Source organism: Macrotis lagotis, chromosome 8 (assembly GCF_037893015.1).
Source record: "Macrotis lagotis isolate mMagLag1 chromosome 8, bilby.v1.9.chrom.fasta, whole genome shotgun sequence".
NCBI classification, from domain to species: Eukaryota; Metazoa; Chordata; class Mammalia; order Peramelemorphia; family Peramelidae; genus Macrotis; species Macrotis lagotis.
This window is the reverse complement of record NC_133665.1, coordinates 62,678,846-62,699,804: the sequence shown is the minus strand read 5'-3', so window position 1 is coordinate 62,699,804 and position 20,959 is coordinate 62,678,846. Positions and strand designations below refer to the sequence as shown.

The following is a 20,959-nucleotide window of genomic DNA, read 5'->3' as shown; positions in this document are numbered from 1 at the left end:
GTGCCTACTTTTGACTATCCCTGTTTTGGTTTTTATATCTCCAGCATGTAGCATTGTTCTCACTTAATAAACACTTGTGGATTCATTGTGAGAATATATATCCCTCAGACACATTACTTAGCTGAAGCTTAATTTCCTCATTTGTAAAAAAAAAGTTAATAATAACAGCCAGCACTTAGCTTCAAGATTTGCAAAACATTCTGCATATCTATTTTCTCCTTTGACCCCCAGCAGCTCATGGGTAATTGCCATTGTTATGCCAACTTTACAGATGAGGAAACTGAGGCTGAGCGTGCTTAGGCTCATCTGGCTTGCCAGGGGTCTGGGGCAGGACGTGAACTTGAGGTCCCTGCTCCAGAGGCTCTTCCAACTTTAAACTCCAGGGTCCCAGAACAAAAGCACCTGTTCAGAGGGCGGAAAAAGGGGAGGGGGGTAAGGCGGCGCCCCACCCACAAGCTCTCTGCCCCGCCCTCTCCATCTCCCCTACCCCACCACCGGCCCGGGCTACAGAAGAGTCCCAGCTCCTCCGAAAGAGGAAGAGGAGGCTGGGAGCTGGTGGCCCTCCCTTCCCTGCTGGGACTTGGAGCGGGGGAGGCGACGTCACTGCTGGGAATCCCAGCCGGATGAGCCGTGGCCGGGAGGGGGTGGACTCGGCCAGTTCATTTGTCCGAGGTAAAGGAGTAGGCTGGGCATGCAAATGGACGCCCCGGGAGCTGCGGGGTAGTCGGAGGGAAGGAGGAAGCACCGGCTCCTGTGGTTTCAAGAAGGGAGGGAAAGGAGTTGGGGGGTGGGGGGGACGAAAAGGTGGAAACCGATGAAGAAAACTTCCCCAGCCCCTTGGGCTCCTCGGCTTCCCCTCCTCCCAGCGACTGTGCCCGGGCTGGCTGGAAAAGAGCATGGGCTGGCAGCAAAGTCCAACCTTGGGGCTCCCGAATGAGCTCTGATAGGGGTGAGTCCTGGGGAACCTTGACCTTGGGGAATGGTGAGGGGAAGGGATGGGGAAACGGTTTACTTTTTGTTTTGTTTCTCCTTGAGACCTTGGCATTGTTAAGAAAACAAGTCCCTAGTCCTCTGATGTCCCTTTCAAGAAGGGTACAGTGGGCAACGCCCCGCTTAGACCCTTCTTCAGGTGGGCATATTATTTCAAGAGGGGTACCACGAGGGGGGACAGGGCAGGGAGCTGTCCCAGGAAGGCGAGCTGATCAGCTGGAGAAAAATGTGATTTCTCTGGTGAATGGTAGGAGGTGTGCGCGAGTTCGGGGCTCCTCTGACCTCTCCGTCAGCCCCCATTCCACTACCCCCCAAACCGCGCCCCGGCGCCCCGCTTTCTCAGAATGCATTTAGCGGAGCATTAATATTTCAATCCTATTCCAAGAACCGAAGCTGAGAGCTAGGACTGTCAAGGAGCTTGGTATTTGGGTATTTACCTGGGGGTTTTTCTGAAGCGCCCTATCCACGTGTGCTCTGAAATGCAAAAAAGGTGGGGGGGGAACAGCCTCCCAGAGGCTCATCTATCCAGGCAAAGGCTAGTATTGGTTGTGGCACAGACCCGGAGATTGCTAGAGGAGACTCTAGAGATCGTCTCCAACCCCTTTATTTTACAAAGAAAAAAACGGGCCCCGAGAAGGGAAGTGATTTGCTCTGAAATGCCCAGTTTGTAAGCGGCAGAGCTAGGACTCTCCAGGATTACCCAACTTGAGATGAAAATGACTGATGTCAAGTTATGGCTCAGAATGTCGTGTCTCAATTGAGCAATGCAGAAACCTCCAGAAGATCTTCAGAAAAAACGGGATGAAGATCCCAAGGCTCTCTCAAGAGTGGCTTGGGAATCATTTTTCTTTCTGTTTTCAAAAATAGAAACAATAGGGAAAAAAACCTCTTCAGTTAACATGTTTCCCTCTCTCCTAGTTCCTTTGGGGGCCAGGGACAGGAAAAACCCCCTTGTAACTAATTTATATAATCAAACAAAACAAATTCAGGTAATGACTATATCCAAAAATGTGTCTCATTCTACATATTTAGTCCATCACCTTACTGTTGGGAGATGTATAGTATTCTTTCCATCATTAGTAATTCAGAATCATTTTGGTCATTGAGTTGATCGATTTGTTCATTTTAATTCAGGGTTGTTATACAATATAACTGGTTCTGCTTACTTCACTCCACATCAGTTTCCACATCCTGTGAGGTTGCTTACATCCCAATAGTAATCCATTACATTCATAAAACATAGTTTGTTTAGCTATTTCAAAGGTGGTTTAGTTTCTTGTTCTTTGCCACCAGTGTAAAAGAGCTGATATTTTGGCTATATAGATCCTTTCGTTTTCTCTCTGATCTCCTTAGAGTATTGGCCTAGTAATGGTATCACTAGGTACTTTGTTGCTGATTTTTTTGGCTATGACAGTAGCCTTTCTGGGGAATGATTTTGTAATATGAGAACAAACTGATAGTGGCAATATACTTCTGCTTGATTTTCCAACACCTCATCTTTTGAGGTCAAATTCAGTCTTTTGCCACTTTAACAAAGCCTGTCTCCAGAAGATCCAATTAATTTTATTGCACTATTATTGGGTATTGTAGTATATTGTGAAATATTAGCAAACTGAAATTTTGAGAGGTAATTTGGCTTGAACCTCACAGCTAATTGAGTTTCAGCAGATAACAGAATTATTAGGTTCAGTCAAAGACCTTACCTTCTGTAAAAAGCCTTTCTTAGTCTTCCTCAGTCTTTTCTCAGTGTTTTCCCTCTGAGACCATCAGTTTTTGCAGTGTGTGGCCTGTTTGTACAGGTATACAGTTATTTGCATTTCATCTCTCCTATTAGACTCTTGAGTCCCTTGAACAAAGGGGCTGTTTTTTGATCTTCTTTGTATCCCCAGCTCTTGGCTCAGTTTCTAGCACATAGTAAGTAGATAGTTAATAACTTCTGTTGGTTAATTGACTAAATTTGTAGACAATCAAATTTCAAGTCAAGGCTGCATGACATGGTAAAAAGTATACTGTATTTGGAGTGAGTGCCCAGATTTAAATACTAGGTCTATTACTAACTTAGTGGACTTTGATACAAAATCATTGACCATTTGTGTGCCTCAATTGCCTCTTCTGGAAAAAAGTATGCATTTGAAAAGGCCTCCTTCATTCTATGACTTTGACGGTGGGGCTTGAGATGTAGAAAAAAACATTGGACTTGGAATCACAGATCTGATTTTAATTCTCTACCCCTTGCATACTGAGCAGTCTTGGGCAAATTACTCATCCTCCTGAATCAGAGAGTTCCTCTCAACAAAGCTGAGACAATGATACTTGCATTACCTATCTCATTGGAGTCTGAGAAGATCCTGATAAGATCACATGCTCTCTCCCAATGAGGCCACCTAAGTTTGCAAAAGCATTTTGTAAACTCTGAAAGCATTATATAATTCCAGTTCATAGGAAATTAAGTAAATATCTTTTCAGGAGTTTCTGAGCTTTTCAAATGGTGCTAGAATCACCTAAAAGAAGAAAGGCAAGTATATGAAATGTTCAGAATTAAAGAAATATTTATTATGCAGGACACTGTATTAAGGAGAGTCAAAATAGTCTCTGCCCTCTAGAAACTTATATTTTATAGATTCGTGGAAAAGGATGAAACTTGAAAGAATAGAAATACCTTCCAGACATGCAGGACAGCTGAGAGGCAGGAGCTAGGGAGGACAAGTTTGGGGAATAACAGATGGTCCAGTTTCATTAAATCTTTATCGAAGGTCCTTTTTCTTATGAATGGAAGACGTCTGTGTTATAAATAGTGCTGGACAAATTGTACTATTTTGACAGGAAAATAAACACTGTCCTTATCAAGAAAACACCATGTCCTTTCGAAATCTGTGTAACTATCTCTAGACAGCATAGAGTCATAGAATTAGAAGAATTTAGACATCACCAAATCACCTCCCTCTTCCTCCCCGCCCCAACCCTGGGATTTTTCCCCAAAAACTGGGGAAGTAATTCTCCCTTGGTCATGCAAGTTGTAAGTTGCAAACCCACAATTCAAATTCAGGTCCCCCAGTTCTACCTCTGTGGCACTCCTAAATAGGAAGGAGTGGAATGAGGGAAGAACTTAAGTTTTTCTAACTTTTCTCTCTTAAAATGTTGTTGACCACCTAATAAAGGTTACAGTAATACTCAGAGTAACTTTAGCATTTTAAAACTTTGGTAAAGGACTCTGAGCTGTTTCTTCAATAAGAGTATAAAGGAGTACATCAACACTGATGTAACTTAGCTTACTTTTTGAAACTATAAAAAGAATCATCTATTTCTAGGAAGGGCTGGTATTTGTTCACAGAAGTGCTGAACTGCAAACTAGCAGTACAAGGGGGGAAAGTAAAGGAAAATTAGGTCAAAGCAGAGAAAGGTCTGTCATAGCAACCTGGTACTACCTCACCAGCAAGTGATTGGTCTAGCCTCCATTGAGGACTTCCAAGGAGGGAGAACTCATTTCTTTCTAAGGCAGCCTCTTCCATTTTGGAATAACTCTTCCTAACATCAAACAGATTTATTTCTCTGTGATTTTCATGTTTCACTCTCTGTTCTATCTTTTGAGTCTCAGCAGAACAAGATCAGTCATTCTTCCACATAATCACCTTTCAAATGTGTAAAAGAAACTAGCCTGTTTCTTCCACACACTTCCCTGACCTACATCATTTCTATTCCCAATTTTTCTTTTAAGTCTTAACTCACTTCTTTTAAGTGAAACTCAGTGAGGTCTTTTGCCATCTTGTTTACTTGTCTATGGGTATTCTCCCATTTGATATTCTCCAATATCCTTCCTAAACTGTGATGTCCCTCAGTTGGTGAAAATAGCATTTCAGATAGAATCTAACAAGTAACAAATCCATGGGAGTCAGCTGGAGATATAACAACCTATTGTAAGTAAGAAAGATATGGTGCAAACTATGGAGCATCACAAACTCAATGAACCTCAGTTTCTTTACCTATAAAATGAAGGAGTTGGACTAGATATAAGATTTGATGATGTTATGATCTATGAGTAACCTATTTAAATAGAAACTATTCTTTTTTCCTTTTAGAATAGAATCCTATGACATAATGACATATATAAATATAAACTATTATTGTAATTTTTCTCTTCTAGGATAAAATCCTATGATGTTATGACTTATGACCTATATAAATATAAGCTAGTAGTATTGTAATTATTTTTTTCCTTTCTAGGGTACGATCCAACAATCTATAGAAATATAAGCTATATTATTTTTTCCCTTCAAGAATATGATATTGTGATCTATGACATCTAGAAATATAAACTTTTATTGTTACTTTTTCCCTTTATAGGAAGAACAACTGAATATACTCATTTAGGGCACAAATTAATTATTTACCCCTGGATTATGGGAAATAATAGCAGTGTCCAAAGCAAAAGTCACTTCAACTCCTATTTATTTAAACAATTAAAAAGTCTTTATTTTTGAAAAGGACCTTAAAGTTTTAGCTAGTCCAATACCTGATTGTACAGATATGGAAACTGGGACTTAGAGATGGGAAGTAGTTTGCTTAAGGCCATGCATCAAGTTTCACCAAGCATTTGACTTTTCTCCTGATCCAATTTTTATCTAACCAGGTAAAATATGCTATGCATGATCCATTTGGGAATGAACAAAATCCTATGAATTCTTGCTCCATTTTCATAAGGATAAGAGATACCAAGTTTCCTCTCATAGAGGCCCTGAATTATGTTTTCTAGTAGGAGACACTGGCAAATAAATTCCCAAATATAAAGCAAGAATCAGGATGCTGGAATAATGATCAACATTATTTCCCCAGAATAAATCTTGAGGGATTAGTCTAAAAGTATTTGTTCCCATGGCAGAGGTTCAAGCTTTAAAAATCAAAGAAAAAAGAACAGCAATCCCTCTGGATTTTCAGAATATTTCTGTTTCTCTCCTATGAGATGAGATTTTTGAATAAACTTTAAAACAGGGCCCGAGGTAGATGGACATCAAAATGATTTGGTGTTGCAGGCGCTCTTTCAGAAACTTTTAATATTGTTCTTAGTTCACATTTATCTAGTGCTTTATTATTTAACATGAAGTCTGTCCATTAACTTATGAGATCTTGGAAGTAACCCCGCAAGATTGGTAGTTCAAGTATTATTATCTTCACTTTTTAGACTAGGAAACTGAGTCTCAGAGAAACTAAGTGACTTGTCCATCAGAGCTAGGTAGTCAAAGAGCTGAGATTAGAACCTAGCTACCAATATTACTAGTGAAGCATTTTTTCTGCATCTTTCATGATATATATAGGATGGAACAAGATGAGGAATATTGATCTTCTGTCTGGCATTTTAAAAATGAATAAGAATAAGAATATTTGTAGACCTATTACAAAGAGTGTTGTGAAGGCAGTGGCTTATAAAAAGTAAAGCACTTTATGAAAAGGAGCACTACTATTCAATTAATATCATAGGTTCAGGGCAGCTAGGTGGTGCAGTGGATAGAGCACGGGCCCTGGAATCAGGAGTACCTTGAGTTCAAATCCTACCTCAGACAATAATTACCTAGCTGTGTGGCCTTGGGCAAGCCACTTAACCCCATTTGCCTTGCAAAAACCTTAAAAAAAATTATAGGTTAAAAGAATGACAGAAGACATCAAATTCAACCTAACTAGAGAGAAAAATGGGGCCTGAAAAATTTAAGTGAATGATAGAGCTAGAACCTCTGAATTGAAATTCTAGAATTTTTCACACTGCTCCACACTGGCTTGCTTTCCTTTATGATGCATTTTTCTGTTTCCAAGACATTTTCCTTACAATAACCTATATAAAGCTCATTCTGTAAATATTATTGCTTATATTTAACTAAAGGGGAATGAACTTCAGAGTGCTTAAGTGAAGCTAGAAATAGAGTAATAGTGACAGAACCCTGGTTCTGTTCAAACCCAATCTTCTGATTCTAAATGTAGGGCTCATCTCCCCCTCTAACTTCAAAGGAGGGGAGCTGCTCTTTGAAGCATATTCAAACTTCCTATTTTTACTCTCTGCTTTACCTTTCCCTGCTTCAAACTCTCTATCTTCTAATCATCTTTATTTTCTGCTCTGGCCCTCTCTTTCAAAGTTGAAAAAGATGGTGCTATAGAGAGTGGAAAGAGTTTTAATCTTGTTTAGCTTAGAGAGTTTTGTTTTATAGTACTTTAAAGAGAGTCATGCCAACCTAAAGTCCTGGACGGAAAGTATGATCTAGGCAACCAAATTAAACTGTGGTTATTTCAATGAAGCACTGGAAGGTTATCCCAAGGTCAGGAGTAGCTAGGATTGACCTAAGTTGAAGAGATACTTATCAATATATCTAGCATCAAATAATGTCCTTTATTCCCTTCCATCTTTCCAGTCTTCTTAGGCCTCATCTCATATATTCTTCAATCTAGTGAATCTGTCTCTTTCACAAGAGAGTCTTATCTTCCAGTTCTGCGCATTTTCACTGCTACCTCTCATTCCTGGAACTCTCACCTTCTCATCTCTGCCTTTTGGCCTCTTGAGTCTCAGCTAAAGATCTACCTTCTAAAAGAAACTTTTTTCATGCCTCCTTTATCTTAATACTTCTCTCTGAGGTCATTTTATCCAGTCTGTAGCTTGTGTATGTATACCTATATGTTTATGTGTTGTCTTCCCCCAAGTTAGACTCCTTGAGAGCAGGGGCTGTTTTTTGTCTTTCTTTGTGCAATTAGTTCTTAGCAAATTGCCTTTCACAGATGCTTAAGTGATGGATGGGGGCAGCTAGGTGGCGCAGTGAAGAGAGCATCAGCTCTGGAGGCAGGAGGACCTGAATTCAAATTCAACCTCAGATGCTTAATATTACCAAGCTGTATGACCTTGGGCAAATCTCTTAACCCCATTGCCTTGCAAAGACAAAAAAAAAGTGCTGGATGACTCAGCTGGCTACCAGGTGATGGATTTTCTCAGCTATAGCAACATACAATGGCTCTCCTCTAAAATATTTTACTTAGCACAATGTCTGACATATATGTAGTAAGTGCTTAAGAAATGCTTACCAATGAATTGTATTGTGATTTATGAAGTTTACAGTGAGTGTTCACAGATCCTTGGTGAATTGGAGTCATTAGAGGGAACCTATCAGATTAATTTTCCTACCAAACACTTATGTGCTTTTGTTTTGTACATCAACAAGGAGGTGCCTCAATGGATGACTTATAAATTTCTTTTTGACTCTAAATAGATATTAAGTTCCAAGATCATAGGTCTTAGAGCTGAAAGGGAGTTTTGAGTTTATTTGGTTTAGCCTTACTCCCTTCTCTCTGATTTTAGAGGCCAGGGAAGGAAGACCTAGAGAGAAGTATGCCAATGATTCCACTAGGAGAGAGTGGTATCATGAATTCCTATGGAATATCCCTTATCATGCTGTTTACTCTTTTATAAAACATCTAATAAGCCACTGTTGTATATAAAGGATTCTATTGGGCTCAGAGGAAGAACAACATTTTGATAACTCATCTCCCCTGACTGTCCTTTATTAACTCCATCTAGCTGGGAAGATAAACAAGACTAAAACTCTTTCCACTCTCTATCTTATCTGATAACTATAATTCAGGAAGTCTAAGTTTATGTCAGCACAAGCTTTTGTAAATAGATAGCATGACTCAGTAAAGAACATACTGGGCTTTGGACCCCCCAAAACTGGGATCCAATCTAACATTTGATATTTAGTAGTTTTATGATCCTGATAAGTCACTTAACTTCAGGGGGTTTCAACAAACTCCCTAGGATCTACTTGATAAGTCAGAGGGAATTTCCAACATGGGGAATTCCCTCAGCAGAAAAATACAGACCCTTTCCATCTCTCCTAATAAATCTCTCCTGATAAAAAAAAAATCTCTCCTAATTAAAAAAAAACCTTTATACTAACAAGGCTTATGAAGGTCCATTTATGTAATTGGGGAACCCCCTATGGGGACAAAGAGTTCTGCTTCTGCCATCCGGAGGATGGAGGACAACAAGGAAGGAAATGTGTCAATGGCCCTTTGGAAATTAAGTCTCATACTTGTTTGTGTGCCTTGCCATTTACAAAGTATATTTGATTTAATTTGACCATGACCAAAAAAGAAAAGGATAAAGAAAAACCTATTAGGGATTATTATACTGATTCATTGTTGAGGAAGCTGATGCTCAAAAATATAAAATGCCTTTCTCTGGATCATACAACAGTTAGTGACTGATTCAGAATTCCTTAACAACAGGGACTATTTTGTTTTTATCTCTGTATCTTAAGCATTTGGAACATGGTAGATACTTTGTAAATGTTTGTTGAAATGAATTAAATTGCATTATAGTTCTTAGACGGGTTTTCTTTCTAATCTCACATCATGCCTCTAGCATTTCAGATAGTGTCTGACCTCAAAGAAGTTGCATTCTAATTGGGAAGAGAAAGGGTAAAACAAAAGCAAATAAAACAGGATCACATTTAAAGCATTTCTGCTGAACATAACAAATATTAGAAAGGTTCAAGGAGAGGAAGATCCTTGAAAACTAGAACAATCAGAGAAAGCTTCATAGAGATGGGGACTTAAGGAAACTGGTCCTAAAGAATTAACTGTTTTATACTCCTCTGCAGGGTTAGGAAAGGATTTTCCAGATGAAAGGGTGACATTCTAGGACAGCAGACACTGTCCAAACCAAAATAGAAAAGAAACTTATTTCAATGTAACTAGTATTTCTTAAGGGAAGTGGTGAACTTGGTAAAAGTTTAACAACTAAAGAGGAGGTGAAAAGGGAGCAGGAATGTAAGCCTAAAACACTTTTAAATATAATTTAAATTCTTAGCATTTTTAATACCACTTTCTTAAGTCTAAAAACCAATAAAACTATCAAGCTTATATTTGTCTCTATTTGCCAATTTCCTGTAAATGTCACAATGAAAATTTAACAATCCACTCTCCCAAATTGGATCAGTGTTTACTGATTAAATATTCTCTGTATTCAAAGGATTCTATAGCCATAGATGGAAGATACAGGTAAGATTGAAAAGGTAGTGGGTTGTAATCAGAAGGACCTTGACAGCCATTCATTGCAGGTTAAACTTCACTTACTAAGAAGGAAGAGACACTGAAGATTTTTTTTTAAAGCAAGACAGTGATCTTTTCCAAAGAAAAACAAGGCAGCAATGTAGAGTCTGGATGAGAGATGGAAGCCTCTAAAGATGAAGGGGCACCTGGTTAAGGGATTTTGCAGTCATTCAGTTTTGAAGATCAGGACCAAGGTGATGTATCTTTTTTCCCCTTTCTTTCTTTTTTCTTTGCAAGGCGATGGGGTTAAGTGACTTGCCCACAGTCACACAGTTAGGTAATTATTAAGTGTCTGGGGCAGGATTTGAACTCAGGTCCCCTGACTCCAGGGCTGGTGTTCTATCCACTGCGCCACCTAGCCACCCCCAAGGTAGTGAATCTTAAAAAAAGATGCATACAAGAGACATTTCAGAATAAAAATTAGCAGTTTGGGGACTGGGGGAAATATGGTTTTCTAAGCAAACTGCACATATGTAAACACAAGTCACTATAATGAAAGTGGTAAGTAAACCAGGATTAAGGAGAAGTAAGCTACCTGAAGAGTACAATAATTAATGAATTAGAGGTGATACCAAGACATCTAAAATAAATACCCATCAGAGTTGGAGATGTGGGACTAGAGCCATATATTTTAAAGGACTATTTGAAGTCAAATTGAATGGTTAAGATAATTGGAAAGAGGGGTGGCTAGGTGGCACAGTGGATAGAGCACCAGTCCTGGAGTCAGGAGTACCTGGGTTCAAATCCAGTCTCAGACACTTAATAATTACCTAGCTGTGTGGCCTTGGGCAAGTCATTTAACCCCATTTGCCTTGCAAAAACTGAAAAAAAATTTAAAAAAATAACTGGAAAGGACGAGGGATAGTATTGAATCTTCCTTTGGGCAGCTTTCAAAGTAGAGTCAATTCTCATTTTGCTGAGATAATAGATCTAGGACTAGAAGCATATTCTGAGTCTAGTCCATTCATCTTACTTTATAGATAAGCGAACTGGATCCAAGGATGTGAATGCCTTGTCCAAGGTCACACAGGTAGTGTCATAAGGAAGATTTAAAAATAAGTCCTCTGACTCCAGAGTCCATGTGTCCTATTGAACTATGCTGCCTGACTTCTGCCTTAACTCAAGGGGCTACTTTGGTCTCTCGCCTTAGAATTTGGTGCCCCTCTGTAACCTCACTGTTCAGAAGATATCTTTACAATCGCTTTTCTTTATATCTTGTTCTAGATCTTGCTCTGTAAAAACCTTAAGGTACATGAGCCATTTTCTCCAAATGATTTGTTCAGTCTAATCACTTGAGGACTGGTTTTATGGGCAGCTACTTTTATTGGTCAGTAATTACTAGCAACAGGAGATGGTCTGGTGGAATCTTTTTAAAAATTTCATTTGCCTCATAGCTTTCCTAGCACAAGAGAGGGAAAGGATATTGAGTACTGGAAGGAAAGAAGAGAATAGCCTGATGGTAAATTTGTCCCTGTCTGTGAAAGACCCAGATAAACAAATATGGAATTGTACTAGAAGAAATAGATATTTTCTGGCTCCTGGAGATTCTCAAAGCAAATAAACTCTTTATTGTAAACTCCTACAGAGCAGAAATTGTGCTTTACTAATAAGAGTGCCAAATAACTGACCCATCTATTGCTCTATAAAGTTTACAAAGTACTTTTCTTCCAAATACCCTATGAGCTAAGTAATGCGAAGATTATAGTCCTTAAGGAAGTAGATGCTATGGGAGATGAATGGATTTTCATATTGACAGGAAAGAATGACTACTACATTTTATACTCCTCTGCAGAGTTTGGGAGAGCAGATTGTTTAATAAGAAGCACAGTTTAAAACTGAATCCAGATCCTAATTGGAAGAGGCTGAGTGGTTTAAAAATCTTCAGTTGAAGGGGCGGTTAGGTGGCACAGTGGATAGAGCACCAGCCCTGGAGTCAGGAGGACCTGAGTTCAAATTCGGCTTCAGACACTTAATTACCTAGCTGTGTGGTTTTGGGCAAGCCACTTAACCCCATTTGCTTTGCAAAAAAAAAAAAAAAAACCCTAAAAAAAATCTTCAGTTGGAGCCCTGATTCTGAGACCAGCTCTCAGGTACTGTCAATATAGGATAAAAAAAAATAGCTATTCTTAATCCCTTTTACTGGGGGAAATGATATGAACACAGAAAAGGAGGACCAGTCCAAGTGAAAATGTGAAAAGGATGAGAAAATCTTTCACTCAGAAATCAAGGTGGTCTTTATGGAAGAGCTGTCACTTGAGCTAGGCCTTGAAGAAAGATTTTACTAGATTTTAGGAGCGGGTACTTTCCATATAGTACAGTCAGCTAGAATGAATGGATGGAGGTAAGGATTGCTATGTGCAACTGGAGAGAGAGCTAGTAGGCCACCTTGGCTTGGAATGTGGAGTGTTAGGACAATGGTGTGGAATAAGGATAGAAAGGGAGGTAAGGCCTGAGGGGAGCACTTTAAATGGCAGTCTATGAATAAAGGGATAGATGAATGAATATTTAACTTCTAGATTTTCCTTTGGATTAAGTATTAGTAGTTTGCTTGTCCCTATGCTGAAAATAATAAAAACAAATTTAAAACAGAAATGGAGAGCTTAATTTACCCCAGTAAGCTAATTTAGATTTTTTTCTTTTTTTCTTTATTTAGTTTTAAACATTCAGTTTAAAAGATTTTTGAGTTCTAAATTCTTTTTCTCCCTGCAGCCCCTACCTCACCCACTGGGAATGCAAGCAATATGATACCCATTATGCATGTGAAATCATGCAAAACATATTTTCATATCAGCCATGTTGCCAAAACAAAAAAAATGCCAAGATAAAGAAAAACAATCTATTTTACTCTACATATAATTCATTAGTTCTCTCTCTGGAGGTGGATTGCATTTTTATCATGAGTCCTTTGGAACTGTCAAGGGTGACTGTTTACTCAGTAAAGCGTATGCTTTTTGCAAAGCAAAAGAAAAAGGAAAAATAAAAAGGTAATTAAAATATGCCCTCTGTCTTTAAAGAAGCTTCCAATTTAGCCCAAGGCCACACAGCTAGGTAATTAATAAGCATCCCAGGCTGGATTTGAACTCTGGTACTCTTGACTCTAGGGTGCTCTATCTACTGCACCACCTAGCCACCCCAATGTGAAGGACTCTTTCACCACCAAACTGCCTCTGATAGTGAGGATCTCAAATGCAAGACTAAGCAATTGTCAGGCAGGCTATAACAGGACTTTCATTACAAACCTTAAAAATTAACTTACTCCTTGCAGGTCAAAGAAGAATGGGTTTATTTGATTTGTGAAACTCTAGGAGTCAGAGTTGTACCTAACAATATAGTTAAAGTAATAACATATTCTTAAGAGAAAGATGTAAGGAGTTGTTTTTCAGAGGATTTTTTTAACTGTCATTTGCTCCTCACAACAATTCTGGAAGGCCCAGGCTGCAGTAATTATTCCTATTTGTTGGATGAGGAAACTGAGGCTGGGGGTCAACTTTGACCTTGAATCCAGGTGTTTCTGGCTGCAAATTCAATAGACTATCCACTGTACTACATTTGTGCTCATTCTCTTATGGAGGACATTCTTATTCTAATATCACTTCATAACCAGAGAACCTTATTCTAAGGACAGGGCTTTTCCACCAGTTGGGAAATGGTTGAACAAGGATAGTATATGAATATGATGGGATATTAGAAGTCTGTAAGAAACTGAAGGGGATGATTTCAGAGAAAGCTGGGAACATTTTTATGAAGTGATTCAGAGTAAAGTGAATATAAATAGGAGAATAATTTAATAATAGTAATGACAGTGTAAAGACAAACAGTACTGAAAGATTTAGGAAATCTGATGGACACAATAAAGTCACAATTCCAGAGAACAAGGATGAAATATGTTACCTACTCCAGATCAAGAGTTAATGGAGGGGCGGCTAGGTGGCATAGTGGATAAAGCACTGGCCTTGGAGTGAGGAGTACCTGGGTTCAAATCCGGTCTCAGACATTTAGTAATTACCTAGCTGTGTGGCCTTGGGCAAGCCACTTAACCCCATTTGCCTTGCAAAAAAAAAAAAAAACCTAAAATATAAGTTGGTTGGCAAATTCCTATTGGTCCTACATTGGACTTTTGAGACATGCTTCAGTTTACCTGTGATCTCCAGGATTTCATTCTCAAGCTTCTCACATCCCTGGGCCGGCTAAAAGCACTGTCCCTAAAACCTGAGGTATATCAGACCATTTTCTTATTTCCTCTCCTCTACCACAAACTTTAGAAGGGAGTGGTCACCCCACCCCCCACCCCTAGGGTTACCAACATTTCCACTTTTAGAAACCAGTTCTTCCATTTTATTGAGAATCACACCCAGATTAGAATTTCCCTTTGTTTACTTCTTCACCTTCTGAAGGATAATGATTACCAAGGCATAATAAAAAATATATTAGCTGCTCTCCTTTTGGAGAGAAGATCAATAGATGTCTGAATAATTGAAGTTGCCTATTATTCCTACTCCATCATGACAGGCTTGAAATCTGTTGCCCAAACTTCATCTATTCCTTTTGCCCAGCTGGTCTATAATATACTCCATTGACCAAATTCTCTTTGTGGGTAAATGAATCAGTGAAAAATAATTCATTAAGTACTTATTTTGTGCAAAGCTTTGTGCTAGGTGCTGGGGATAGAAATAGGTGAGATAGCCTCAGCCATCTAATATGGGATGAGTGGGATGGACAACATATATAGGAGACTTTAACTCTTTTTTTTTTTAAGATTTTCCAAGGCAATGGGGTTAAGTGGCTTGCCCAAATCCACACAACTAGGTAATTATTGGGAGTCTGAGGCTAGATTTGAACTCAGGTACTCCTGACTCCAAGGCCAGTGCTCTATCCATTGCGCCACCTAGCCACCCTGAGACTTTAACTCTTAAGTCAGATGGAAGGGCCTGGTAGTCTTCAGAGAGCAGTAACAAAAGTAAAATCCATCCTTTTTAGTGGCACATTCATTGATAAAACTGAATTTGTTGAACCATTTGGTAGTCCCAAGGACTTTAGAAAGGATAATTTTTTTTTTATGCTTGACTAAGCTGGTGGTCAGCTCCATCACATTTCCTCCTCTGGTTTCTGGATTTTCTCATAGAAGTAGAGTTTCTTGATCTGCAATGTTACCCCATTCCTACTTTTGTCTTTCCTATTTCTTTTTTTTTTATTTTTGCAAGGCAAAGGGGTTAAATGACTTGCCCAAGGTCACATAGCTAGGTAATTATTAAATATCTGAGGTGGATTTGAACTCAGATCCTCCTGAGTCCAGGGCCAGTACTCTATTCACTGCACCACCTAGCTGCCCTTCCTAGTTCTTTTGAAAAAGTATATCTATTCAGTGTCATAACTTAAGCCCCCCAAGTCTCAAGAATATCAGTGAAATCAAATTTGCTTTTGTTAAGATTTTTAATTCCTCTTTCTTACCATTGATGCATAGACATTTGAGACCTTGGACCTCAGTTTTCTCAGCTGTAAAATGAGGATAATAAAATTCTTATACTTCCTACCCCAACGTGCTTTGTAAACCTGAAAAAGCTAGAGAAATGTAAATTATTATATCAACAATTCATACACATACCTTTTTTTCTTCCTCTTTTCATAGAAATTTGAAATCTATCTCTATGGCATATATTAAGTGGGGCCCTTAAATATTTTCTTTCTGTGCACAGAGATTGCATCTTTAAAAATTGTGATCATTTATGGGCTCAATTTTGAAATCATGTGTATAAACAAAGTTAATAATCTGTCTTTTTAATTGGATTCCAAAAACCTTTATTAAGCATCTATGTGCATGGTATTAGACTAGACTTTCTGTTTTTCCTCCATATATCATTTTATCTACAAGACTGTTTTGCTCCATTCTAGGCTTCTCCTGCTCATGTTCCACCTTTCTATGTTTGAACCTGAGTAGAATATTCCCAATAAAACCATTTCAGGATTATTATTCCTAGTGAAGTCCTCTCAGAGTTAAGAAATATTAAAGAAAGAACAAACTATTATTTTAAAATTTTTTCTAGATGAAAACCCCTTATATTCCAAACAGGTGGATCATTCTCCTAACTTTTGATAAGACTACTTTTACTGACTGCTAGAAGGATAGTAGACTTTTTCCCAAGAGAAAAACCTTGCATTCCAAAGAAGCTTATAAGACTCCTCTTGTTTGATGATAAGTAGACTGTTCCTAGACCTTGCATTCCCAGACAAGTTATATTACTTCAATAAGATAGTTATAATCCTGAAGGTTATTCTCACCATCTGGATGGTGAGGTAATATTTTATGAAAACCTTTCATTCTTTTCTTTGTTGCTGGAGTAGATTTTTACAAGTAGACTGTAACTCTGAAGACTAACCAGTGAGTCGACAGAGAGGGGCAATAGGGAAGAGGAGGATCGTGCTGGGCAATATAATCTTGCTTGACTATCAATTCGGGACAGCTCTTTGATTTTCACTACCTTTGTGAGTGTGCCCTTTTCTCGAGAAAAGCCAAAATAAACTTTTTTTTTTTACTCAGAGGAGTTTCTATATTTTTTAAGTGGATTTTTATCCCACACAAACCAAAATAAACAAATGTGGAAAGGAAGTGGTCTCTACCAACAAGCTGAATGGGTCACTAGTGGCCTTGGAAGCCTGGCCTAGCTCAAGTTTCTCTTCACAGAATCCCATTCATGGGACTGTTAAGTTGTAAGAATTAAAGGGCAGAAGGAGGCTCCTTTAGGGTAGACCTGAGGTGATCTCCAAAAGACTCAAACTTCCACTCATAGGGGCACAGAATTTGAAGTAGTTTTAATCTTGACTCTTTGAACATCTCTAGATCTCAAATCCCCCGTTGTGTAAAACAAGGAGGTTGGATTGATAAATCTAAAATCCCAGACCTAGGGCATGAGGTCAATCCATTGCCTGTTGCTGAATTCGTCTTGATCAATACAATGCTGCTGTTTCCAGGAGTGGTCCTCTCCCAAGGGCTCATTTTTTAGAAAAAAAAAAAATGATCCAAGATAAAGCAGAATTTGCTTCGTTTTTTTCCCTAAAAGCGTATGGTCCTGAGTGGGTGAAGAAGATCAGCCTCTTCTTTGCTTCATAAGTTTCTGTGGGTGGAGCCCTGCCAAATATGTCTTTGTTTCTTGGAATACCAGTTACACAGTACTGTTGCTCATCACAGTTCTGGTAAACCACCTTTCCCCCTCACCAGAATGAACTTTTGTAATCAAGCCATTCCTGCCTTTCTGGGAGGCTCAGTTGATTCACTTGGGCCCCCAAAGTAGCAAACTCTGCTAAATCAGTGAAATATGTTGTTTCCAGTGACCTCTGCCCTGTCTCTTAGAACCGTCCTAATTCCAGCTGCTGCTGCTGCTGCTTCTATCCTTCCTATCTCTCTCACTTTTACTTTAATGTGGAAAGTTACAAGGGCTGCTTGTTTTCACCTGTTTAAAAAAAAAAATCTCGGGTCTAGTAGAACTTGCAAATTTAAATCTGAGTTCCAAGGCAGATGCTACATCAGCTGGAGTTTTTATTACGTATCTTAGGAACTTGAAAAAACCCTCCACAGCATCCACTTCATTAGGGTGTGTTCCCTGGAGAATTTTTTCAAGGCATATATTTGTTGAATACTTAATCACAAATTAAGACATTACTTTTATTAATCAAACTAGAGGAACTTAAGATTAAATTGATCCAAAAAAAATTCTAAAAATTCAGCAGTTTTAATTCAAGAATGCAACCTTAAAAATAAGTCATAAACTACCAAATTTTTTGGAAACATTAGAAAATGGAGATATAAAGACAACAATTAAAACAGTCCCTGTGGGGCAGCTATGTAGCAAAGTAAATAGAGCACTGGCCCTGGAGTCAGGAGGACCTGAGTTCAAATGTGACCTTAGACAATAATTACCAGGCTGTGTGACCTTGGCCAAGTCACTTAACCCCATTGCCTTGCAAAAACCTAAAAAAAAACAGTCCTTGCCCTCATGAACCTTACATTCTATAAGAGAATTTTATATATATATATATATATATATATATATATATATATATATAAATTTAATTATATATTATATGTAATCTATAAATTTAAAATTACAATTAATTAAAATTAAATTGCATACAATTAAATACAAAATATATACTAATAGAAAAAAAGATAGGCCGCTAGGTAACAAAGATTCATCTTCCTGAGTTTAAATCTGACCTCAGACCCTTACTAGCTATGTGACCCGTGGCAAGTTATATTAACCCTATGTGCCTCAGTTCCCTCATCTATAAAATAAAATAAAATGAAGGAAATGGCAAAGCATTTAAATATCTTTGCCAAGAAAACCCCACATGGGGTCATGAAGAATAAGGGTAAGAGAACTCACAAGTAGAAGTGAGGAGGGAAATCATAGTTAGCTCCCTATAGGATGTATCAGTTGAACTGAGTTTTGAAGGAAATTAAGTATTCTGTGAGGTGAAGTGAAGGGATTGCAATCCAGATGCAAAAGCATGGACATGGGAGACTGGAATGTTCTTTATTTATGCAGGATGAAGTATTGTCCAATTTGACTGGAAGGCAAAGGGCATAAAAGGAAACAATGTGTGTCATAACATAGACTTGAAAAGCCAAGCAAAAGATTAGTCCTGTGCTCTGGGAAGATTACTTTGACAACAGTGTGAAGGATGGATTAGAGTGGGGAGAGACTTGAGAGAAGACAAAATTTAGCAAGGGATCGGCTATTGAAGGAGAACGAGGAGAGGAGGCTATAACCAAAACCTAAAATGTCCTTTCCCCTATGTTTTGACTCTTAAATTCTTAGGCATCCTTTGAATTTGAAACCACATATCCTTTCTTTCAGGAAGCCCTCTCCCTCCTCATAACCTTATGACCATACCATATCCTGTAATACTGACTACTGTTGTTATCTTGGTTGCTGTTAGTCACCCTTCTAGATTGCATTCCTTGATTGTAGAGACCATGATTTATCTAATCTTTGCTTTTCCTGCAAGGCCTTACCACAGCCACTGAGTCAAGAAATTGCTTCATAAATATTTGTTGAATTGTATTATTGTATTATGAATGGGATTTAAATTTTGGTAGTTGTTCAAATTCTTTGAGTCATTTTTTTAAAAAATGAGTCTTAATCTTTCTCCAACTCAGTCAAAACTCCAATGCATCTGATTATTTCCCAATGGGAGCCAAGGTGGAGAGTCAGCTAATATAAGGATAGGGAAGGGAAGAATTATCCCTTAACCATTATCTATCTCTTAACCATTAGACCTAAGGCCCTTTGCACCCTCAGAAGCAGCTCTGAAGGAGGAGGGGAGAGAAGGACTGGTTCCATTCCATTAGCAAACATTTATTAAGTGCCTCTTATTTGCTGAGCACTAGGAGATGAAGGAAAAGAATGAGGGAATACAAAAGGACATCAAGGTCCCAGCCTCATGTTGATTAGTTCTAATAGAGAAAAAAATGGTGACCTTTAAGGGCAAACCATTCTATAACCTCAACTTCTGCCTAGGGAAAATTTTGTCTGAGGGTGGGTAAGTTCATAGGCTCACAAATGTTGAGTTGAAGGAATCTTAGATGACATCGAGTCCAACAGTCTATTTTTCAAGTGAGAAAAACCGAGACCCAGAGAGTTAAAGTGAGTCATTCCAAGTCACAAAACTAGTAAGTGGGATTCAAAGTTCTTGCTGACACCACCTAGCTGCTCCAGGGCAACTTGGCATGAAGAATAAATAGTTCAGTATAGGCACATGGGGTCCTCCCAGTCTATCCTTCTCAAAGGATCATGGATTGAAGATATATCCCCTTCCTCCCAACTATTGTGAGGAATTTGTCACCTTCCCAATCAATCTGTAGAGTCCTCTTCCTCAATTCTCTCCCCAATTTTCTCTGCCCAATTTTCTTTTAAGAGGTTTGTTTCATGTGGTAGATGGGGAAGAGATCAGGAGACTTTAGAACTGTGCCTGTCTTCTCTCCGCCATCTTGGCCGGAAGTCACTGCCCAATTTTCTATGCCCTAAGAAAAATCTTTCATCCCTCTACTTTCTTTTCAATAGGTTCTTAACTTGGGATCCCTGAACATTTTTTTAAAATTATTTATTTTCCCCCAAATTACGTCAAAAAAATTTTTGGTTCTAAATTCTTTCCTTTCTGCCCTCAAGAAGGGGAAACAATTTGATATACATTATAGTTATACAAAACATTTCCATATTTAGTCAATCTGAACTTGTTTTTTTAAAGAAAAAAATTAAATAACTATATTTCAAAATAATAGACTTCTTTTGTAATTCTAAGTAATTTATTTTATGTATTTAAGAACATGATTCTGATAAAGAGGTCCATTGACTTCACCAGACAGCCAAGAGTCCATGAAATTAGAAAAAAAAAGGTTAAGAACCCTGGATGATGACATGAAGCTTTTTGAAAAAGGTATAAATCAGACTAAGAAAGCAGGTATAGAGCAAAGAAACAAGTCCTTGGACCAATGAGTGGGGTAGAGGAAGGGAAGAAAAGAAATATTTATATGTGCTAAATGCTTTTTTAAAAAAAAAACAAATATTATCTCATTTGATTTTTTAACAACAATCTTTCAGTGTTATTCCCACTTTAAGCTTGAGGCAACCGAAGCAAGCACTTGTCCAGGGTCACACTGCTAGTAAGTGTCTCAGGGTCACATTACACTCCCTGTTTATCCATTTGCACCCCCTAAGCTGTCTCAGGCCCAGGTAAATGATACCTTGTGAAAGAAGTGATTACAGTCAAAGAAATTTCTTATCTTATTTCCTGAAAGAGGAGGGTACTTGCCCAAGGCGTATCTGGGCAACAGCTCTGATACCAAAGCTTATATTATTTGACAGTTGGGAAGCTTATAAAGTACTTCCTTCTA

General features: G+C 38.4%; 1 protein-coding gene across 5 annotated transcripts in view; it reads left to right on the top strand.

The window, feature by feature from the left end:
- The first annotated feature begins 509 nt into the window (after positions 1-509).
- IL4R (interleukin 4 receptor) overlaps positions 510-20,959 on the top strand; it is a 59,725-nt gene continuing 39,275 nt past the window's right edge. For 3 of the 5 annotated variants that reach the window (XM_074197396.1, XM_074197394.1, XM_074197395.1), the window contains exon 1: positions 691-949. The gene's annotated coding sequence lies outside the window, so the exon portion shown is untranslated. The other 2 variants (XM_074197398.1, XM_074197397.1) reach the window with 2 other exon arrangements.